This window comes from Mobula birostris, chromosome 8 (assembly GCF_030028105.1).
Source record: "Mobula birostris isolate sMobBir1 chromosome 8, sMobBir1.hap1, whole genome shotgun sequence".
Lineage (NCBI taxonomy): Eukaryota > Metazoa > Chordata > Chondrichthyes > Myliobatiformes > Myliobatidae > Mobula > Mobula birostris.
This window is the reverse complement of record NC_092377.1, coordinates 126,928,791-126,953,485: the sequence shown is the minus strand read 5'-3', so window position 1 is coordinate 126,953,485 and position 24,695 is coordinate 126,928,791. Positions and strand designations below refer to the sequence as shown.

Below are 24,695 nucleotides of genomic sequence, written 5' to 3'. Positions count from 1 at the left end.
CCCTCCTTTTTTTTTCTCTCTTTTTTTCTCCCTCTGTCGTTCTCACTATAACTCCTTGCCCATCCTCTGGGCTCCCCTCCCCCTTTCTTTCTCCCTAGGCATCCTATCCCATGATCCTCTCCCTTCTCCAGCCTCTTACCGCTTTTACCAATCAACTTTCCAGCTCTTAGCTCCATCCCCACTCCTGTTGCGATCTTCCCTCCCCCTCCCACTTTCAAATCTCTTACTATCTCTTCTTTCAGTTCGTCCTGACGAAAGGTCTTGGCCCGAAACGTCAACTGTACCTCTTTCTATAGATGCTGCCTGGCCTGCTGTGTTCACCAACATTTTTGTGTGTGTGTTGCTTGAAATTCTCACATCTGCAGATTTCCTCGACTTGGCAAAAGGTAGTATCTATGTTGTCTAATGAAAATAGAGGCATTAGGAGTGTTATACAGGAGTTCCGGTAGAGATTTCGATGGAAGAGGTTAAATCTCATTTATTGGGAGGCAAGGTTAAGGAGGTAAAGAAATTGCAAGTTGTCAGAAATGGGGAAAGGATGGATAGTTTATCTGTATTGATTTATTTTGATGAGGTGAAGCTCCCTGATAAAGTTAGTTTGGGGTATGTTTGTTATAATACAAGCGTGTCCCACCTCCTCTGAAATGTTACAAATGTCACAGGCTTGGGAATGTTGCGGCAGTATGTTGTGGGAAACTGCGATGTAGTAAGTGTGGCGGGGAACATAAATATAAAGATTGTGAAGGTGTAACGTTAATTGTTATAATTGCAGAGGGGAACATAGTGCATCTATATATTCTATAGTGTGGCCCTTTATTGTTTAATATGACGATGAATGATGTTTTCTCTGAGACGGGTACAGGGGTGGGTAAATCACTTTTTGGAGATGATGGAGCTTTGTGGATCAGAGGTAGAAGTTTGAATTTAACAGTATATAGAATGAAATTAGTGACTAATAAGGTCGAATAGTGGGCAAATAGATGGGCTTTAAAGCTTTCGGTCGCTAAAACACAAGTTATGTGTTTTACAGAGGATCAATGGACCTGCACTTGGTATGAAATTTGTCAAACTCTGGAAGTGTCAGTGATCAGATTATTTGGCATGTGGCTGGCTAATAACCTGACATGGAAGCACCATATCAGTAAAATAATTGATAACTGTAAAGAGGCATTAAATATCTTTGGGTCTCTGTGGTAATTCCTGGGGAGCTGCACGAAAATCTCTGTGGATTATTTATATCTGTCTAAATTGGTACTTGATTATGGCTGTGTGACCTATGGATCAGCTTCATCTTCAAATTTAAAATGTTTGGATAGGATACCAGCTCGGGCTTTAAAACTGTGTTAGACCATAAGATCATAGATATAAGAGCAGAAGTAGGCCATTCAGCCCATCGAGTCTGCTCCACCATTCAATCATGGGCTGATCCACTTCATCCAGTCATCCCCACTCCCCTGCTTTCACCCCATACCCTTTGATTCCCTGGCTAATCAAGAAGCCATCTGTCTCTGCCTTAAATACACCCAATGACATGGCCTCCACAGCTGCTTGTGGCAACAAATTCCACAGATTTACCACCCTCTGGATAAAGTAATTTCTCCACATCTCAGTTCTAAAAGGACGTCCTTCAATCCTGAAGTCGTACCCTCTTGTCCTAGAATCCCCTAACAATGGAAATAACTTTGCCATGTCTAAACTGTCCAGGCCTTTAACATTTGGAATATTTCTATGAGATCCCCCCTCATTCTCCTGAACTCCAGGGAATACAGCTCAAGAGATGCCATACATTCCTCATACGGTAACCCTCTCATTCCTGGAATCGTTCTCGTGAATCTTCTCTGAACCCTCTCCAATGTCAGTGTATCCTTTCTAAAATAAGGAGCCCAAAACTGCACACAATACTTCAAACGTGGCCTCACGAGTGCCTTATAGAGCCTCAACATCACATCCCGGCTCTTATATTCTATACCTCAAGAAATGAATGCCAACATTGCATTCGCCTTCTTCACAACTGACTCAACCTGCAGGTTAACCTTTAGGGTATCGTGCACAAGGACTCCTAAGTCCCTTTGCACCTCTGCATTTTGAATTTTCTCCCCATCTAAATAATAGTCTGCCTGTTTATTTCTTCCACCAAAGTGCATGACCATACACTTTCCAACATTGTATTTCATTTGCCACATCTTTGCCCATTCCCCTAAACTATCTAAGTCTCTCTGCAAGCTCTCTGTTTCCTCAACACTATCACTACTCCACCTATCTTTGTATCATCGGCAAATTTAGTCACAAATCCCTTAATACCGTAGTCGAAATCATTGACATACATCGTAAAAAGTAACATTCCTAACACCGATCCTGTAGAACTCTACTGGTAACCGGCAGCAAGCCAGAATAGGATCCCTTTATTCCCACTCTCTGCTTTCCAGCCAATGCCAGCCAATGCTCCACCCATGCTGGCAACTTCCCTGTAATTCCATGGGCTCTTACCTTGCTAAGCAGCCTTATGTGCGGCACCTTGTCAAAAGCCTTCAGAAAATCCAAGAAAATCCACGTCTACTGCATCTCCTTTGTCTATCCTGCTTGGAATTTCCTCAAAGAATTGCAGTAGGTTTGTCAGGCAGGATCTTCCTTTCAGGAAACCATGCTGGCTTTGGCCTATCTTGTCATGTGCCTCCAGGTACGCTGTAATCTCAACCCTCACAATCGATTCCAACAACTTCCCAACCACTGATGTCAGGCTAACAGGTCTATAGGTTCCTTTCTGCTGCCTCCCACCCTTCTTAAATAGCGGAGTAACACCTGCCATTTTCCAGTCATCTGGTACAATGCCAGAATCTATAAATTCTTGAAAGATCAGTGTTAACGCCTCCGCAATCTCTCCAGCTAATTCCTTCATAACCCAAGGGTGCATTTCATCAGGTCCAGGAGATTTATCCACCCTCAGACCATTAAGCTTCCAGAACACCTTCTCAGTCGTAATTTTCTCTGCATAAACCTCACTTCCCTGACACTCTTGAATGTCCAGTATACTGCACGCTTCTTCCACCGTGAAGACTGATGCAAAATATGCATTCAGTTCCTCTGCCATCTCTGCATTCGGTGTCATTTTGTATTGGTCCTATATCTACCCTCAACCCTCTTTTACCCTTTATATACTTAAAAAAGCTTTTAGTATCTCCTTTGATATTAGTTACCAGCTTCCTCTCATAATTCATCTTTTCCTTTCAAATGACCTTCTTCGTTTCCTTCTGCATGTTTCTGAAAGCTGCCCAATCCTCTATCTTCTCACTAGCTCTGGCTTTCTTGTATGCCCTCTCTTTAGCTTTTACTTTTGCTCTGATTTCACTTGTCAGCAATGGTAGTGTCCTTCTTCCCTTTGAAAATTTCGTCTTGTTTGTACTTTATACTTTATTGTTGCCAAACAATTGATACTAGAACATACAATCATCACAGCGATATTTGATTTTGCGCTTCGCGCTCCCTGGAGTACAAATTGATAGTAAATATTAAAAATTCAAATTATAAATCATAAATAGAAAATAGAAAAATGGAAAGTAAGGTAGTGTATAAAACTGAGAGGCAGGTCTGGATATTTGGAGGGTATGGCTCAGATCCAGGTCAGGATCGGTTCAGCAGTCTTTCTCACAGTTGGAAAGAAGCTGTTCCCAAATCTGACCGTACGAGTCTTCAAGCTCCTGAGCCTTCTCCCGGAGGGAAGAGGGACAAAAAGTGTGTTGGCTGGGTGGGTCGTGTCCTTGATTATCCTGGCAGCACTGCTCCAACAGTGTGCGGTGTAAAGTGAGTCCATGGATGGAAGATTGGTTTGTGTGATGTGCTGCGCTGTGTTCACGATCTTCTGCAGCTTCTTTCAGTCTTGGACAGGACAACTTCCATACCAGGTTGTGATGCACCCGAGAAGAATGCTTTCTACGGTGCATCTATAAATATCAGAGAGGGTTTTAGGGGACAGGCCAAATTTCTTTAGTTTTCTCAGCAAGTAAAGGTGCTGATGGGCCTTCTTGGCAGTGAACTCTGCTTGGTTGGACCAAGTCAGGTCATTTGTGATATTGACCCTGAGGAACTTTAAGCTTTTGACCTGTTCCACTTGTGCACCATCGATGTAAATTGGGTCGTGCGGTCCGCTACTCCTTCTGAAATCAACAACCAATTCCTTCGTCTTGCTGACGTTGAGGGATAGGTTATGGTCTTCGCACTATGCCACCAGGTTCTTAATTTCCTCTCTGTTCTCAAACTCATCATTAACCAAGATATGGCCTACAATTGTTGTGTCATCAGCAAACTTATATATTGAGTTCGATGGAAACTTGGCTATCATGTGTGTACAGTGAGTACAGCAGGGGGCTGAGTACACAGCTTTGTGGAGCACCGGAGCTCAGAGTGATTGTAGAGGAGAGCTTGTCCCCTGTTTTTACAGCCTGGGTCCTGTCTGTGAGGAAGTTGAAGATCCAGCTGCAGATCTGAGTGCTAAGGCCCCGGTTCCGGAGCTTAGAAATCAGCTTATTTGGAATGATGGTATTAAAGGCAGAGCTGTAGTCAGTGAAAAGGAGCCTTACATATGCGTCTTTATTCTCCAGGTGTTCTAAGGAGGAATGTAGGGCCAGAGAGATGGCATTAGCTATTGACCTGTTGCTCCAGTAAGTCCGGTAGCGTGGAGGTTGACCGGTAGGCTGTGGTTGATTTGTGCCATAATCAATCGCTCGAAGCACTTCATAGCAATTGATGTCAGAGCCACAGGTCGATAGTCATTCAGGCATGCCACCTTGCTCTTCTTCGGCACCGGGATTATCGTTGCCTTCTTAAAACACGAGGGGATCTCAGACTGAAGCAAGGAGCAGTTGAAGATGTCAGCAAACACTCCAGCTAGCTCGCTTGGACAGCCCCGGAGAACCCGTCCCGGGCCACCATCTGGGCCCATCGCCTTCCTTGGATTTATCTTCAGGAAGGCCCTTCTAACGTCCTCCTCGGTGACGATGAATCTCGATGCCACCAGGTCCGGTTCATCCGGAGGGAGCGGGATGCTCCTCTTCTGTTCAAATCTTGCGTAGAATACGCTAAGTTCGTCGGGAAGAGAAGCACCACAGTTATTGATATTCCTAGCCTTTTCTCTGCGCCCAGTGATCTCATTTAGACCCTGCCATAGCCTACTGGCATCCCTCTGGTTAGCCTGGGCTTCCAACTTGGCTCAATATTGCCTCTTGGTGCCCTTAATGGCTTTCCGGAGTTCACGCCTGGATTCTGTGTAGCGACTGGTATTCCCGGACCTAAAAGCCGCAGCTCTAGCCTTTAAAAGGGTCTTGACCTCATAATTCACCCAAGGTTTCTGGTTAGGGAATACCCGGATCGTCTTGCGAGACACACAGTCCTCCGTGCATTTCCAAATAAAGTCCGTGACAGCTGAGGCATACTCATCGAGGTTAGCTGCCGAGTCCTTGAATACTAACCAGTCCACCGATTCAAAGCAGTCACGGAGGACCTCATCCGTTTCTTCCATCCAACGCGACACTACTTTTGACACCGTGACCTCCCACTTCAGTTTCTGTTTGTAAGCCGGGAGGAGGAGTGCGGCTTGATGGTCCGATTTTCCGAAGTGAGGTTGTGGGACGGAACAGTAGGCATCCTGGACTGCTGTATAGCAGCGATCAAGTATATTCGGGCCTCTAGTGGAGCAGGAGACATGTTGGTGTAACTTTGGCAGCGCCTTTCTGAGGTTGGCCTGGTTAAAGTCCCCGGCTGTAATGAGCAAAGCCTCCGGTTACCTGGTCTCAAGTTCACTGATGTTGGCATACAGTATGCTCAGAGCACACTCCACGTCTACCTGGGGGGGAATGTATGCCGCTGTCAGTATGACCGAGGTGAATTCCCATGGCAGATAGTAGGCACGACACTTCACCGACAGGTGTTCCAGGTCCGGGCTGCAGGAGCTTGTCAGTGCCACTGTGTCCAAGCACCACGCAGTGTTGATCAGTAGGCAGACACCACCTCCCCTCGTCTTGCCCAAAGATGCCGTGCGGTCCATCCGATGGATCGAAAATCCCTCTGGTCGGATGGCATCGACAGGGGTGCAGGGGAGAGCCAGGTCTCGGTGAAACAGAATACACAGCAGTTCTGCATCTCCCTGCAGTAGGTGAGCCTCCCTTTAAGATCATCCAACTTGTTCTCTATGGCTTGCATATTAGACCCTGAAGCCCCTCAGCTTCAATCTGACCAGCAGCCCAGCTCTTTTCTCACGCTTCCTTGGTAAGTAGTGCATCTTTCCAGGTCTCCATCGATGCAGTGTGTTGTTGGCATCTCTTTGAGGTTGGTGGACGCGTCCCGCGGGATCGAGCGGAGGGTTGTGTCGTCGGGCGCTCCGGGTCGGGCCGAGTGACGGGGGAGGCTTTGCTGCCACTTCCAGCTGCCGGGGGCCCAGGCTGTCGATTGGGTCAGGCCCCGAAGCTGACACTTAATCCTGGATGGCCGGGCTCCTGGTTGAAACAAGTCCATAAACCGAGTCACGGTTGTGGAGGCCTCCGCTCCAGCCGAGCCTCGGGCTCGATTTCCGAGGTCGGCGGCGGAGGCCTCACTTCCGGCAGCTGTGGATGGCCACCAACGGGGCTTTACGGCGGTCGCTCTGGGGAAGCATCTGGGGCACCTTGAGGTCTCCGCCGTCACTTCTGTGTGGTCGTCTGCTCCGGAGAGGTGCTGGTCAGAATGGGCCACGACTCCAAGCGCTGAGGCACGGTAGCAGACCGCGAGTCTCCGGGAAGGTGATGCGCCTCGCTGGTGGGGTCCAGGTGCGGTCCAGATTTTAAGAAGCAGTTCTGGCGCAGTGGTCTCCAGCTGGGTCAGTAGCTTTGCCAGGGTGTTGTTGATCTTGCTAGATGTAGCAGGTTGGAGGTTTAGAAGGGTTTCTTGGGTATAAGATAGTGTAGAGGGCAGTTTGCTCGGGAGAGCACGTGCAGAGTCGCCAGGTACCGGCGCCAACTTAACTTTGGTATATTTGGAATACATCTGTCTTGCACTTCCCTTATTTTTTGCAGAAACTCCAGCCATTGCTGCTTTGCTGTCCTTTCTGCAAATGTCCTTTTCCAGTCATCTTCGGCCAGTTTCCCTCTCATGCCATTGTAATTTCCTTTATTCCACTGGAATATTGACACATTAGATTTTATTTTTTCCCTCTCAAATTTCAAAGGGAGCTCAATCATATTGTGATCACTGTTCTCGAAGGGTTCCTTAACCCTAAGCTCTCTTATCACCTCCGGATCATTGCACAACCCCCAATCCAGCACAGCCGATCCCCCAGTGGGCTCAACAACAAGCTGTTCTAAAAAGCCATCCCTTAGACATTCTACAAATTCTCTCTCTTCAGGTCCAGTACTGGCCTGGTTTTCCCAATCAACTTTTATGTTAAAATCCCCAACTATTATCATGACTTTCTGACATGCCTTTCCTATCTCCTGCTGTAATTTGTAATCCACATCCCGGCTGCTGTTTGGAGGCCTGTATACAACTGCCATGAGGGCCCTTTTACCCTTGCCATTTCTTAACTCAACCCACAGAGACCTTCTAATCCTATGTCATCTCCTTCCAAGGATTTAATATTATTTCTTATACACAGAGCATCACCACCCCCTGCCAACTAACCTATCTTTCCGATACACTGTATATTCTTGGATGTTCAGCTCCCAATGGCAGCCACCCTTTAGCCAAGTTTCAGAGATGGCCACAATGTCATACTTGCCAATCTGTAGCTGAATTTCAAGATCGTCCATTTTATTTCTAATACTGCATGCATTCAAATACTGCATAACACTTTCAGTCCAGTATTTGTTGCTTTCTGTTTTAACTGCACCACATCTCTATTGTCCTGTAACTCATGCCATTGGCTTTGATTAAGCCTCATCTCCTGCCTGTCCTTTCTATAATCTCTGTTGCCCGCTATCTTTGTTTTATTTCTGTTCTCCCCTTCCTCAGCCCTATCACTCCGGGTCCCATCCCCCTGCCAAATTAGTTTAAACCCTCCCTAGTAGCTCTAGTAAATGTGCCCGCTAGGATATTGGACCCCTTTGGGTTCAGGTGTAACCCATCCTTTTTGTACAGGTCGTACCTCCCGCAGAAGAGTGTTGTGGTGTAGTAAGAGCATCTCCTGTTTCAGCTTTACTGGTTGAAATAGGACAATAACCCTTACAGATGCGGAGGTTGCAGTTATTGATATCATACTGGGTTAACTTGATGGGGCAGAGGAATTCTCACCCTGTTAAAGTGTGTTGGAAGACTGTTGGGAACATCACAAGAAGAGTGTTTTCAGTTTTGGGTGGCTGGGTTCTCATCACACTGGGAATATGGGTTTGCTGCATTTTGCAATATGTCCCACTGTAGCTGTTTTGGTAACCCCATCCCGGTTTTTTTCCCCCAATCACTTCAGCTTATTTTAGGTTGCTTGTTTTACACACATGTAGCCCCCCGGCCATCCTCAGGGTCACTCGGCTCGCTGTCGTCTAGGGAAACAGCCCTCGGCCCCGCCAAACTGGGGAATCAGTTTGCGTGGATGCTGTGTGATGTATCCCACCCCGCCCAAATAACAGACAATACACCAGATACAATTAAATGATTTACAGTTTATAGATATTACTGGAACTATATAATTAAGAGAGAATAAAATATAAAAGGGAAATAAAAGGCGCCACACTTATCAAAGTTCAATCTCTTCGTGCACAAACAGTTGGAGCTCAGGACCCTTCTTTTTCACCCTGTGACCCCTTGGACCACCTCGACCGACCACCTGGGACCACCAACGGTGGTCGACCAGACGCTCCACACGAGTTCGTCTCCTCACTGAATGCCCCACTCGGGGTCCGACCCCGTTAGCGGACTCACAGCACCTGGTCCATCTTCTGTCTCTCTCTCTCTCTCCCGCCTTCGGCCCCAAAACCCCGCGCATACGATAACTGGGCCCAGAACTCTCATGACTCAAGCTCTTTATTAATTTTACTCGTACATAAGGAGAACAGCATGGCCCTGCCACCGTTATGAGGACTGAATTTTTAAATTGGCTTATTCGTTTTGGATATTGATCATTATAAATTGAATATGTTTGAATTCCTTACTCACAAGATCATTCGCCATTCACAATAGAGGTACTAAAGTCAACCGAAACTTCAATCGGGCAGCCGATGATATTTAAAAAGTTAGTGAGGACAATAGAGCCTTCATTGTTGGAGATGCTTCACATCTTTCTCTTAAACACAAAATACTCTGCAGATGCTGGGGTCAAAGCAACACTCACAACACGCTGGAGGAACTCAGCAGGTCAGGCAGCATCCGTGGAAAAGATCGGTCGACGTTTCGGACTGTAGAGGGAAGGGGCAGGGGCCCTATAAAGAAGGTGGGGGGAGGGTGGGAAGCAGAAGGCTGGCCGGTTCCAGGTGAAAAACCAGTAAGGGGAAAGATAAAGGGGTGCGGGAGGGGAGGCAGGGAGGTGATAGGCAGGAAAGATGAAGAACGAATAGGAGAAAACACAATGGGTAGTAGAAGGAGGCGGAACCATGAGGAAGGTGATAGGCAGCTGGGGAGGGGGCAGAGTGACATAGGGATAGGGGAAGGGAGGGGGAGGGAATTACCAGAAGTTGGAGAATTCTATGTTCATACCAAGGGGCTGGAGACTACCTAGACGGTATATGAGGTGTTGCTCATGGCAGTAGAGGAGGCCATGTATGGACATATCCAAATGGGAATGGGAAGCAGAGTTGAAATGGGTGGCTACTGGGAGATCCTGTCTGTTTTGGCGGACGGAGTGGAGGTGCTCGACGAAGCGGTCCCCCAATCTGCGTCGGGTTTCACTGATGTAGAGGAGGCTGCACCGGGAGCACCAGATGCAATAGATGACCCCAACAGACTCAAAAGTGAAGTGTTGCCTCACTTGGAAGTACTGTCTGGGGCCCTGAATGGTGGCAAGAGAGGAGGTGTAGGGACAAGTGTAGAACTTGTTATAGGAATAAGTGCCGGGTGGGAGATCCGTGGGGAGGGACGTGTGGACCAGGGAGTCGCGGAGGGACCGATCCCTGCAGAAGGCAGAGAGCGGTGGAGAGGGAAAGATGTGCTTAGTGGTGGGGTGATGTTGAAGGTGGCGGAAGTTGCAGAGGATAATGTGCTGGATCCGGAGGCTGCTGGGGTGGTAGGTGAGGACAAGGGGAACTCTGTCCCTGTTGTGGTTGTGGGAGGATGGGGTGAGGGCTGAAGTGCGGGAAATGGAGGAGATGCAGGTGAGGGCATCATTGATGATGGCAGAAGGGAAACCACGATCCTAAAAGAAAGAGGACATTTGAGATGTCCTGGAATGGAAAACCTCATCCTCAGATGCGGCGGAGACAGAGGAACTGGGAATAGGGAATGGCATTTTTGCATTTGGCGGGGTGGGAAGAGGTATAGTTGAGGTAGTTATGAGAGTCAGTGGGCTTGTAGAAGATGTCAGTGGACAGTCTGTCACCAGAGATGGAGACCGAGAGATCGAGAAAGGGGAGAGAAATGTCCGAGATAGACCAAGTGAATTTGAGGGCTAGGTGGAGGTTAGAAGTAAAGTCGATGAAGTTGATGAGCTCAGCATGGGTGCAGGAAACAGCACCAATGTAGTCGTCAATGTACCGAAGGAAAAGTTGGGGAGCAGTACCAGAATAGGTCTGGAGCACAGACTGTTCCACATAACCAACGAAGAGGCAGGCATAGCTAGGACCCATGCGAGTTCCCATAGCTACACCCTTAGTCTGAAGAAAGTGGGAAGAGCCAAAAAAGAAGTTATTAAGTGTGAGAACCAGTTCCGCCAACTGGAGGAGGGTAGTGGTGGTGGGGAACTGGTGAGGTCTATTATCCAGAAAGTAGCGGAGGGCTTTGAGGCCTTCTTCATGGGGAATGGAGGTGTATAGGGATTGGACATCCATAGTGAAAATGAAGCGGTTGGGACCGGGGAACTGGAAGTTACTGAAGAGATGGAGGGCATGGGATATATCCCAGATGTAGGTGGGGAGAGACTGAACTATGGGTGACAAAATGGAGTCCAGGTAGGCAGATACAAGTTCGGTGGGACAGGGGCAGGCAGAAACTATGGGTCTGCTGGGACAGTCAGGCTTGTGGATCTTGGGGAGGAGGTAAAACCATATTGTCCGTGTCTGGAAATCCCTGTCGTGTAAATGGATGTTATGTTTTAGTATGTCATTTCTGGAAAATTTCACGGCAGAGGCCTCACTTGTTTGGATTGAGTACAGGAGACTCTGGAAGTCTCGCTTGTCTACAGCTGCCCCTGGCTAGCATTGTCTTTAACCCTTGCCCTACAGCAACTTCCACAGGTGAAGGTATTGATCAGCTTTACTTGTTGGGGAAAGTACTTGTTTTTGAGTCTGGTGGTCCTGGCGTGGGTGCTGTGTAGCCTCCTCCCTGATGGGAAGGGACAAACAATCCATGAGCAGAGCGGGTCAGATCCTTCATGATGTTATTGGCCCTTTTCCAGCACCTTTCTGTATAAATATCCCTGATGGTGGGTAGACTGGATGCAGTGATTCAGCTTCTCGGAAGCCCTCTACTGTGTATCTGTAGAATCAAAATCAGGTTTAATATCAATGGAATGAGTCATGAAATTTGTTAACTTTGCAGCAGCAGTAGTACAATGCAATAAATATAGAAAAGAACTGAATTTCACTAAGTGTATATATAAACATCAAATAGTTAAATCAAGTAAGTAGTGCAAAAACAAATTTAAAAAGTAGTTACGTAGTGTTTGTGGGTTCAATGTAAATTCAGAATTCCGATGGCAGGGGGGAAGAAGCTGTTCCTGAATCACTGAGTGTGTGACTTCAGTCTTCTGGACCTCCTTCCTGATGGTAACAATGAGAAGAGGGCATGTCCTGGGTGGTGAGTCCTTAACGGTGGACAACACCTTTTTGAATCACTGCTGCTTGAAGATGTATTGGATATTATGGAGCCGAGTGTCCATGACTAACTTTACAACTCTCTGCAGCTTACTTCCATCCTGTGCAATATCACTCCAGCCCACCCCCCTCCAGACCACACGGTGATACAACCAGTCTGAATGCTCCCCACGGAACACCCGTAGACATTTGCGAGCGCTTTAGGTGACGGACCAAATCTCCTCAAACTCCTAACGTAATACAGACACTGCATTGCCTTCTTTATAGTTGCATCGATATGTTGGGACCAGGTTAGACCTCAGAGATATTATCACCCAGGAATCTGAAATTGCTCACTCTCTCCACTTCTGATCCCACTGAAGACTGGTCTGTGTTCCCTTGTCTTATCCTTTCCAATCCGCTCTTTGATCTTGCTGATGTTGAGTGCAAGGTTGTTACTGTGACACCACCCAGCTAACTGCTATACGAGGGGTGATTGATAAGTTCATGGCTTAAGGTAGAAGGAGTCAATTTTAGAAAACCTAGCACATTTATTTTTCAATATAGTCCCCTCTTACATTTACACACTTAGTCCAGTGGTCTTGGAGCATACGGATCCCTTCTTTGTCGAAGTCAGCATCTTGGACCTCCAGAAGTGGTCCACAGCAGGGGTGATTGATAAGTTTGTGGCCAGAGGAGGTAAGTTATTAACTTCAAACTTTCTGCATAATCACTCAAAGAGTTGAACTGCACGTGCATGTAACGAGAGCTGTATAACTCACATCCTTCTACCTTAGGCCACTTTTTAAATGAACTTTTGTCTGTCGTTGCGCTACTGGGCGCGTTTGATGATTACTCCACCAAATGCTCGTCTAAGACGGATTGATGTTGGAAATTTATGGTTGGAAATTTATAAGAGAGTTTAAGTCCACTTTACAAGCAATTTGAAAAGTTGATCCTTAGCTGGGAGTGGTTTGTAATGCTGTTGATAAAAGTTCGCTTTCCATTTTATCAATGTTCGTATACAGACTTGGTTAACTTACTTAGATCTGTTGTTGTTTGCTTTAACAGTTAATGTAGTTCTGAATTTAATACATATATATTTACTTATTTTTTCCTTGATTTGTAAGTCTTTAGTGTATATTAGTATTTATCTTTCTTTTTTGAATACATGGCTGTGTATTTCAAATGGATTTAAGATGGCCGTCGTTAACTCGGTCTTAATTACTGTTAGACATAATATGAAAATATTTGTAATTTGTTTACTTCTTTATGTATTCTTTGTTATGTCTTTTTGGTGGTGGTAATTTTTTTTACTTTGTAAATGGAGCTGCCATCTGGAGACGGGTTAAAGGTCAGTAGTTTAGCACGTCATTTGCCTATTGGACGACTTCTGGGCTTTTGGGGGAGGTGGGTGGGGCTATTAGGTTAGTTTTCTTTTCGACTGGGCGGTCCTGAGGGGTTTCTCTCTGTCAAACATCTTGTTGTTCTTTCTGATGGAGTCAAGCTTCAAACTTCCTTCGGATTTAGGCTGCGCCTGCGCGTTAGATTACTTTATAGAATTTAAAAATTAAATTTTAAATATGGATCTCAATAAAATCAATATAATATCTTGGAATTTAAATGGTATGATTCAACCTATTAAGCGTAGAAAGATTTTTAAGGAATTAAAAACACTTCATGCAGATATTATTTTTGCGCAGGAGACACGTATTCGTAAACAAGATGAAAGTCGTTTTTTTAAATTTTGGAAGGTACCCTTATTTCATTCTTTATCAGTAAATAAAATAAGAGGGATATCTATTTTTATTAATTCTAAGATCCCTTTTGTTCATTTTAATACTGTTACTGATTTACTTAGAAGATATTTAATTGTTACTGGTTCGTTGTGTGGTCAAAAGGTGGCTTTAGTTTGTGTATATGCACCTAACACAGATAGCCCCGATTTTTTAAGAAGCTATTTTCTGTGTCGCCGAATATAAATGAATATAGTTGATTATGGGCGGTGACTTTAACCCGTTGATTGATAGATCATCCACCAATCCATCACTTCCTAATAAAGTTGCGACTTGTATTAATTCTTTTTTATTAGAATACGGTTTGGTCGATATTTGGAGATTTAAATTTCCTAAAGAAAAAGATTTTTCTTTTTTTTCCACATGCATATCATAAATATTCAAGAATTGATTGTTTTTTTAGGTACGCGTTTGGTGCCCTCTGTTGTTGAGTGTGCCTATGATGTGATTGCGTTGTCAGATCACGCACCTATGAAACTAAATTTGGAATTTTCTGATAATATTTACAGACCTCAGTGGAGATTTAACATTTCATTGTTGCAAGATTCAACTTTTGTAAATTTTATTAAAGAACAAATTTCTTTATTTTTTGAATTGAATACAACCGAGGGAATGTCAAATTTGGTTATTTGGGATACAATGAAATCTTTTCTTAGGGGACAGATAATTTCATATTCAGTAGGTTTAAGAAGGAAAACTAAGGTGGAACTTTTGCTGACTACTAATAGATAGAAAGAAATAGATAAACTCTATTCAGTAACACCTAGTGAAGATCTCTTTAAGGGTGGAACTCCAAGCACAACGTGATTTGCTTTTGACTTTTCCTATTGAACAGCAACTTTTTAAATCCAAAAACCAATCTTATATACACAGAGACAAATCCGGCAAATTATTAGCTGGTCAGTTAAAAGCAATTACGGCTAGAAGACAGATCCTGAAAATAAGAAGACCTGACAGAACTACAACGGTAGATCCTCATGAAATTAATAAGACATTTATGGATTTCTACTTTCATCTTTATAAGTCTGAATTTTCAGATCTTACTTTTATGATTAGTTTTTTGCAAAAAGTGAATATACGTAAAATCTCTATTCAAGACATTAGATGCACCTATTAAACATGAGGAAATAGCAAGGGCTATATCCTCTCTTCAATCAGCTAAAGCTCTGGAACTGAATGGATATACAGTGGAATTTTATAAGACTTTTACTGATATACCTTACTTATGTCAAATTTTCGCTGACTCTATATCCTCTGGGGCTCTCCCGAAGACTTTCTAATAAGCTTCAATATCTTTAATTCCGAAAAATTCTCTCCAAGATTTTGGCTAACAGACTTGAGAATATTTTACCTACGTTATTTCCAATGACCAAACTGGATTTATTAAAAATAGATATTCACATTTTAATATTCGAAGATTATTAAATATTATTCACTCTTCACCACCTAAGGAATCTGAATGTGTTGTTTCTCTTGATGCAGAGAAAGCTTTTGATAGGGTGGAGTGGTCTTACTTATTTGAGGTTTTGGAAAGATTAAATCTGGGCCCGGCAGTTATTTCCTGGATCAAACTGATCTATCATGCTCCCATGGCTGCTGTTATAACTAATAATCAAAAATCTCCCTATTTTACATTACCAAGGCGTACTTGACAGGGATGCCCTCTTAGCCCTTTATTAGTTAACTTGGCCTTAGAACCGCTTGCTATTGCTCTTAGAGATTCTAACACTGTTCAGGGTATTAAGAGAGGGGACAAAATACATAAGGTTTCATTAAATGCCGATGTCCTGTTAGTTTATATTTCGGATCCTAGGAAATCTATTCCTTCTATGTTATCTATACTTTCTGAATTTAGTAGCTTTTCTGGCTATAAATTAGATTTACATAAAAGTGAGTTATTTATTATTAATAATTACTTAGATCCAAATCATCAAATAGCTTTTACTATTGCTAAAAATACTTTGCCTGTCTTGTTTATTAAAATTACTAAAAATTTTAAGGATCTATATGCATATAATTTTTTTCCATTAATTGGCTACACCAAACAAATGCTTTCTAATTGGTCTCCTATGACATTATCATTAATAGGTCGAATTAATGCTATTAAAATGTTAGTTTTACCAAAATTTTTATATATATTTCAGGCAGTTCCCTCTTTCGTTCCTAAAAAGTTCTTTGACAGAATAGATTCTATAATTTCATCTTATATTTGGAACAATAAAAATCCTAGATTGAGTAAACCCTTATTGCAGAAATTTAAAAAGGATGGTGGTATGGCTTCACCTAATTTTAGAATGTACGATTGGGCAATCAATATTCAATATGCTAGTTTTTGGATTCACTGTTCAGATATACATGAATGTCCTTCATGGTTGGACCTAGAGGTAAACTCGGTGAAAGGCTTCTCTTTGGCCTCTTTACCGGGAGTTCCTCTTCCCTTTTTGCTTTCTAAGATAAGTAGACAAGAATTTAATCCCATTATTAAACATACATTAAGAATTTGGTTCCGGTTTCGTAGATTTTTTGAGTTTAATAATTTTATTTTTTCTTGTAATATTTATCTCAATTATTTTTTTAAACTCTCAACTTTGGATAAGGCCTTTTCAATTTGGAAAACCAAGGGAATAATAACTTTTTCAGATTTGTTTTTAGGGGACTGTTTAATGTCTCTTTCTCAGTTAGTGCATAAATATAATTTATCTAATGTACACTTTTTTAGATATTTATAAATTAGGAATTTTTTACCTGGTTTGTTACCAAGTTACCCCTCTGCTTATCCACTTAATGTGATAGATGTTCTCTTTCAGTTTAAACCATTTTTGAAAGGGTTGATAGCTAAAATCTATAAACGGTTATTGAGTTTACGAATGATATCTAACGATAAAATTAAACGCTTGGGAATTGGAATTTCAAGAGTCATTTTCAGATAATCAATGGAGTAAAATTTTTCATTTGGTTAACAACTCATCTATTTGTGCCTGTCATTTCTTGATACAGTTCAAGGTAGTGCATCGGGCCCATATGTCAAAGGATAAACTAGTGCGTATTTTCCCCAATATTAATCCTATTTGTGACAGATGTAATACTGAGCTGGCCACTTTAACTCTTATGTATTGGTCTTGTATAAAGCTAGATAACTTTTGGAGAGATGTTTTTAAAACACTATCAAGAGGTTTGGATGTGGGTCTACAACCTCACTTGCTTACGGCAATTTTTGGGATTATCCCATCGGAAGCAGGAAATATTCCTGTTTCCGCCCAACGTACGATAGCCTCTTCGACCTTACTGGCTAGGAGAGCCATTTTATTGAAGTGGAAGGATTCTAATCCACCTACGGTCTTTTACTGGCTTTCCTCCATTATGTCCTATTTAAGTTTAGAGAAAATAAGAAGTCGGACATTTGAATACATCCTTTAAATTTGAGTAACTATGGCAACATTTTATCCAATATTTTCATTTAATTTGATTTATTGCTCTTTCAATTTTTTTTTTTGAAGTTTTAGATTTGATCAGAAAATCTTTCTTTCTTTCATTTTTTCTTCGTATCCTCAAAATGGACTGTCCAGTCCCTTTTTTTTTGTTTTATTATAGTGTAGTGGGGTTACTTTTTTCTTTCTTTTCATTCAAAACCCAATTTTTTTCCTTTCTCTTCATAAACTGGTACGAGGAGAGTTGTTATTTTCATTTTATTTATTATTGTATATTTTATACTAGTTTAACAATATCTATGATTTTGACATTTGTCTTAATCTTGGTTTATGTTGTTAGTGATATATATATTTGAACTAATTCTCCTCTTGACTGTATTTATGCTATTTTAAAAATCAATAAAAAGATTAATAAAGATTTCTGAATGGTCCATGAACACAGCCTTCATCAACTGATGGATTGAGTTTAAGAGCCAAGAGGTAATGTTGCAGCTATATAGGACCCTGCTCAGACCCCACTTGGAGTACTGTGCTCAGTACTGGTGGCCTCACGCCAAGAAGAATGTGGAAGCCATAGAAAGGGTGCAGAGGAAATTTACAAGGATGTTGCCTGGATTGTGAGCATGCCTTACGAAAATAGATTGAGTGAACTTGGCCTCATCTCCTTGGAGTGACAGAGGATGAGAGGTGACCTGATAAGAGGTGTATAAGATGGTGAGAGGCACTGATCGTGTGGCTAGTCATTGGCTTTTTCCCAGGGCTGAAATGGCTGTCACGAGAAGCAACAGTGCTTGGAAGTAGGTACAGAGGAGATGTCAGGGGTAAGTTTATTACACAGAGAGTGGTGAGTGCATGGAATGCCTGCTGGCAATGCTGCTGGCAGCAGAAACGATAAGGTCTTTTAAGAGACTCCTGGATCGGTACATGGAGCTTAGAAAAGTAGAGGGCTATGGTAACCCTAGGTAATTTCTAAAGTAAGTACATGTTTAGCAAAGCATTGTGGGCCGAAGGGCCTGTATTGTGCTGTAGTTTTTCTATGTTCTATGTATTCTCCACAAATTCATGTGTGTCTATCGAAGGGCAACTTAACTGCCTGTATTGAATCGCTTCCATCACCACCCTTGGCAACACACTCTATGCAGCCACTGCTCTCTACAATTTCCAATATTGTTAACCTTCAATATACCAATTTATGTGGAAAGTGATCCCTCTCGTGTTAGACTGGGGGAAGGATACTGGCTGTCTGCTCTCTCTGCCTCTCACAATCTCATCACTATCAGGTCTCCTGTCAGAATCTACAGCTCCAGTGAACACAACTCTAGTTTGTCCAACCTCTCCTTCTCGCTCATACCATGTAATCGAGACAACAGGTTGGAACGTTGTTCATGGGAGTTTATGAGGCTGAGGGGTGGCCTTATAGAGGTGTATAAAATCATGAAGGTGATGGACATGGTGAATACACAATCTTTCACCCAAGGGTCGTGGAATGCAGTACCAGAGGGAACGGGCTTGAGGTGAGAGATTTAATGGGAACTGGAGGGGCATCATTTTCAACGAGAGGGTGGTCTGTACATGGAATGAGCAGCCTGAAGAAGTGGCTGAAGCAGGTACAGTAACAATATTTAAAAGACTCTCGGAGAGGTACGTGGATAGGAAGGGTTTTGGGATAAATGCACGCAAGTGGGACAGGCTCTGATGAGCATCGTGGCTGACAGGGACCAGATGGGCCGAAGGGCCTATCTCTGTGATGTGTGACTCTGTATCACTGATCCTGGGCAGACAATCCATGTGGGACAGTCGTTCTTCTTGCTCCCGTTGTCCTGAGTTCACAAACCCTCCCCAAGAGACCCGACCAACCACCGGAGAACGCGGATCTACAGAGAGCAGCTCACCTCTGAGGCAGGCCGGCTGTGTTTTGCAGGTGTGCTGTGGCTCGGCCCAGACAGGGGAATGTGGTAGACAGGTTGTCTAGCCCATCTCAGGTGGTGTCTCGGAAGCCCATGTCTGCAGGGATGGACAGAGGTAAGGTGTGGGACACCACTACGAGTGCAGATGTGCAGATGGTAATTCCAGGTCAGGCTTCCCATTCTCCACCTGGAGGTAGAAGAGAGCTTCTGGAGGATGTAGGAGCAGAATGAGGCCATTCAGCCCATTGAGACCACTACTCCATTCAGTCAGGAGTGATGTTTCTCAATCCCATCCTCCCACCTTCTCCTCGAGAGGCAAGAGTAGATTTCGGACTGCAGGAATATAAAACTGCAAGTGTCTGGAAGTCTCATTTGTCTACAACTGCCCCAGGCTATCATTGCCTTTAACCCTTGCCTTACTGCAACTTCCACAGGTGAAGGTATTGATCTGTGTAGCCTCCTCCCTGATGGGAGTGGGACAAACAGTCCATGACTGTGGTGGGTCAGATCTTTCATGATGTTATTGGCCCTTTTCCAACACCTTTCTGTATAAACATCCTTGATGGTGGGTTGGCTGGATGGAGTGATTCAGCTTCTCGGAAGCCCTCTACTGTGCATCTGTAGAATCAGAATCCGAATCAGGTTTAATATCACCGGCATGAAATTTGTTAACTTTGCAGTACAATGCAATACAAGTTATGGAAAAGAACTGCATTATACTAAGTGTATACTGTATATAGACATTAAATACTTAAATTAAATAAGTAGTGCAAAAACAAATGTAAAAAGTGGTTATGTAGTGTTCGTGGGTTCAATGTAAATTCAGAATTTACAGTGTCTGGCTGGACATTTCCAGCTACTCCTGACTCTGGCCGCTGTTGACAGCTCCTGTCTGAGGTGGGATCAGATTCTGCAGAGTTCACTCTCACCTCGACCTATCTTTCTCCTCAACCTCAATCTCCCACCTTCTCCTCGAGAGGCAAGAGTGAATATCGGACTGCTGGAATATGATACCAGAGAAGCAATTACGGGGGAGTGGGATTGTTGGATGAACTCAAAATATTTTGCATCTGTCTTCACTGGGAAAGTATGTCAGAACTTTGAGCGTGTCAGGGCAGAAGTGAGTGTTGTTACTGTCACACAGAAGGTGCTTGAGTAGCTGAAGGTAGATAAGTCACCTGGACCAGATGGACAGTACTTCAGGGATCTGAAAGAGGTGGCTCAATGGATTATGGAGGGACAAGTAGTGATCATTCAGTTAGTCTCAATGGTTCAGATGATATTGGAGGATGAGGTTTATTAATGATAAAGTTTTGGAGTACTAGCAGCCACATGATAAAACAGGCCAGAGTCAATATGGTTTCCTTCAGGAAAAAATCTTTCCTGACAAATCTGATGCAACTTGATAAGGAAATAACAGACAGGATAGTCAAAGATGAGTCAGTGGATGTTGTTTATTTGGATTTCCAGAAGGCCTTTGACAAAGTCCCACTCATGAGGCTGCCAAACAAGATAAGAGCCCATGGTATTACAGGAAAGGTACTGGCATGGATAGAAGACTGGTTGAATGGCAGAAGGCAAAGAGTGGACTTTTCTGTGAGAGTCTGAAGAGAGATATAGATAGGTTAAATGAATGGGCAATGGTCTGGCAAATGGAATACAATGTTGGTAAATAAGAGGTCATCCACTTTGTAAGGAAAAATGAAAGAGCAGATTATTATTTAAAGGGTAAAAGATCGCAGCATGGTGCTGTGCAGAAGGACTGGGGAGTGCTTGTGCATGAAGCACAAAAGGTTGGTTTGCAGGTGTAGCAGCCGATCAAGAAGGTAAATGGAATGTTGGCCTTTATTGCCAGAGGGATTGAATTTAAGAGCAGGGAGGTTATGCTGCAACTGTATGGGGTACTGGTGAGGCCGCACCTGGAACACTGCGTGCAGTTCTGGTCTCCTTACTTGAGGAAGGATATACTGGCTTCAGAGGCAGTGCAGAGGAGGTTCACCAGGTTGATTCAGAGATGAGGGGGTTTGGACTATGAGGAGAGATTGAGTCACCTGGGACAGTACTCACTTGAATTCAGAAGAGTGAGAGGAAAGCTTATAGAAACATGTAAATTTATGAAAGGGATAGGTAAGATAGAGGCAGGAACATTGTTTCCACTGGTAGCTGAGACTAGAACTAGTGGACATAGCCTCAAGATTTGTGGGAGTATATTTAAGACGGAGATGATGAGGAGCTGCTTTTCCCAGAGAGTGGTGAATCTGTGGAATTTTCTGCCCAATGAAGCAGTGGAGGCCACCTCAGTAGATATATTTAAGATAAAGTTGGGTAGATTTTTGCATAGTAGGGGAATTAAGGGTTGTGGGGAAAAGGCGGGTAGGTGGAGATCAGCCATGATCATATTGAATGGCGGAGCAGGCGCGACGGGTCAGATGACCTACTCCTGCTCCTATTTCTCATTTTCTTTATGTTTATGTTCTTTATTCTCACCTTTCTGTCAGCCTAAACCAGTCTGGCATTCTCCTCCGGTCTCCCTCATTAATAAGGCATTTTCACCCACAGAACTGCCACTCACTGGAAGCATTTTGCTGTTTTTTCTCTGCATCATCCCCCATAAGAGATTGTTGTGCAGGCAAATCCCAGGAGATCAATATATTCTGAGATACTCAAACCACCCCGTGTGGCACCAACAATCACTTCACAGTCTAAGTCACTTTGGTCACATTTCTTCCCCTTTCTAATGATTGGTCTGAACAGCAACTGAACCTCTTGACCATGCCTGCATGCTTTGCTGCATTGAGTTGCTGCCGCATGATTGGCTGATTAGATATTTGCATTAATGAGCAGATGCACAGGTGTACCAAACATGAGGCCACTAAGTGTATTTGAGGCAGAGGTTGATAGGTTCAAGATACGTAAGGGGTTAAGAGTTACCTAAAAGACTGTATGACACAGGAGCAGAATTTGGACATCCAGCCAATCAAGTCTGCTATGTCATTCCATCATGGCTGATTTACTATCCTTCTCAACTCCGTTCTTCTACCTTCTCCCATAATTTTACTAATCAAGAACCTATCAGCCCCCACTTTAAATATACCCATGACTTTGCCTCCACAGCCATCTCAGCAATGAATTCAACAATTCATCATCTTCTGGCTAAAGATTCTGAGGTTGCCCCTCTGGTCCCAGACTTCTGCACCATTAGTAACATCCTCTCCACATCCACTCTATCTGAGCCATTCAATATTCGATAGGTTTCAATGGGATCTCCCCTCATTCTTCTAAACTCCAGCGAGTACAGGCCCAGAGCTATCAAATGCTCTTCATACATTAACCTTTTTATTCACAGAACCTCTGCTGGGCCCCCTCAGATGCCAGCACAATTTGTCTTAGATAAGGGGCCCAAAACTTCCCATAGTACTCTGTGCAGTCTGACCAATGCCTTTTAAAGGCTCACCATTGCTGTATTCTTGTCCTCTCAAAATGAATGCTAACATTATATTTGCCTTCCTTACCACTGACTCAAACTCCATGTTAACCTTTAGGGCAGAGTGTTCCAACCTGGGGTCCACAGACCCCCCGGTTACTTGTAGGGGTGGGGGACCCCCACTTTTGAGAATCCTGCACAAGGACTCCCAATTCCCTTTGCACCTCGCTCCCCATTTAGAAAATAGTCCATACCTTGGTTCCTTCTACCAAAGTGCATGTCTGTACACTTCCCAACATTCAAACTGCCACTTCTTTGCCCATTCTCTTAATTTGTCTAAGTTCTTCTGCAGACTCCCTGCTTCCTCAACACTATTTGCCCCTCAATCTATCTTTGTATCGTTCTTAAACTTGGCCAGAGAAGTATAAATTCTGTCACAAAAATTATTGACCTATACTGTGAAAAGAAGTGGTCCCACCACCGACCCCTATGGACCACCACTAGCCCCTGGCAGCCAACCAGAAAATGCTCCCCTTCATTCCCACTCTTCGCCTCCTACCAGTCAACCAATCCTCTGTCCATGTTAGTACCTTTCCTGTAATAAACTCCATCTGCCTCTCTCTGAACAACTTTCCATCCAATCTGTATCCACTACAACCTTCCTTGCTTTCCACAACATCACCAGCTTGTGTTAGCCACAAACCTACTAATCATATCTCCAACATTCACAACTCAGTTGTTAACACATTACACATGAGGTACCCTGTAGTAAACTACAGGTCAATGTTCAAAGTAAACTTTAATATCAAATTACATATATGTCACTATATACAACCCTGAGATTCATTTTCTTGTGGTCACACTCTATATAGGCATCCGTTAGTCTCATGAGACCATGGATTTGTGCCTTGGAAGGTTTCCAGGGTGCCGGCCTGGGCAAGGTTGTATGGAAGACCGGCAGTTGCCCATGCTGCAAGTCTCCCCTCTCCACACCACCGATGTTGTCCAAGGGAAGGGCATTAGGACCCATACAGCTTGGCACTGGTGTCGTCGCAGAGCAATGTGTGGTTAAGTGCCTTGCTCAAGAACACAACACGCTGCCTCAGCCAAGGCTCAAACCAGCGACCTTCAGATCACTAGATGAACACCTTAACCACTTGGCCGCAATCTATAAATCTATAGAATAATAACCATAATAGAATGAATGTAAAACCACCCACTAGGGCCCACCAGCCAGAGTGCAGAAGACAACAAACTATGCAAATACAAAATGAAGAATTAATAATAATAAATAAACAAGCAATAAATATCAAGAACATGAAATGAAGGGCCCTTGAAAATGGGTCCATAGGTTGTAGGAACATTTTAATGATTGGGCAAGTAAAATTATCACATTTGGTTCAACAACCTGATGATTGAGGGGTAATAACTGTTCCTGAACCTGGTGGTGTGAGTCCAAAGGTTTCTGTAACCTCTTCCTGATGTCAGCACCGACAAGAGAGCATGTCCCGGTGATGGGGGGTGGGGGGGTCCCTGATGATGGATGCTGCTTTCCTGCGACAGCATTTCATGTAAATGTGCACAATAGTTGGGGCTGCTCTGCCTGTGATGGACTGAGCCGTATCCATTACTTTTTGTAGCATTTTCCATTCGAGGGCATCGGTGTTTCCATACCAGGCTGTATGCAGCCAGTCAATATACTCTCCACACACACATCTACAGAAGTTTGTCAAAGTTTTAGAAGTCACGCTGAATCTTTGCAAACTCCTAAGGAAGTAGAGGTGCTGCCGTGCTTTCTTCATAATTGCATTCATTTGTGGGGCCTAGGACAAGTCCTTTGAAATAATAACCTTGGAATTTAAAGCTGCTGATCCTCCCCACCTCTCTCATAGCCTCTGGTTTCCTTCTCATGAAGTCAATAACACTGGACAACAAAGAATTTGCTTCCTGAATACTTTTGAGTGAACTTTATGGACTTTGGGCTGCTGATCATGCAAAATCACCAAGAAATTTCCCTATCACACACCATTTTTTTAAAAACTCGCCTATATTTGTTATTTCAATTTATTACTAAAGTCAATTAAAATGTTGCCCACAAGGTAAATTGAGTTCTCCCTCGTGTCCAGGCATTCCTGGGCATTTGTGATGAGTATACAATGAAATCTCAAAGATGGAACATGACTGCTCTTATTAAGAAAGCCTTTACTTTGGGTGGAAAATTGGCGACTCAGACAAGGCCTGGG

The 24,695-nt window shown here is 43.6% G+C and overlaps 1 long non-coding RNA gene across 2 annotated transcripts in view; it reads right to left on the bottom strand.

The window, feature by feature from the left end:
• Positions 1-8,618: 8,618 nt before the first annotated feature.
• The window catches only part of LOC140201674 (uncharacterized), an 85,892-nt gene continuing 69,815 nt past the window's right edge, over positions 8,619-24,695 (bottom strand). Inside the window, exons 4-5 of one of the 2 annotated variants that reach the window (XR_011886934.1) lie at positions 19,014-19,646; positions 8,619-11,580 (exon numbers count right to left, since the gene is read on the bottom strand). This is a non-coding gene — a long non-coding RNA (uncharacterized lncRNA). The remainder of the gene's footprint in view (positions 11,581-19,013; positions 19,647-24,695) is intronic. The other variant, XR_011886931.1, reaches the window with a different exon arrangement.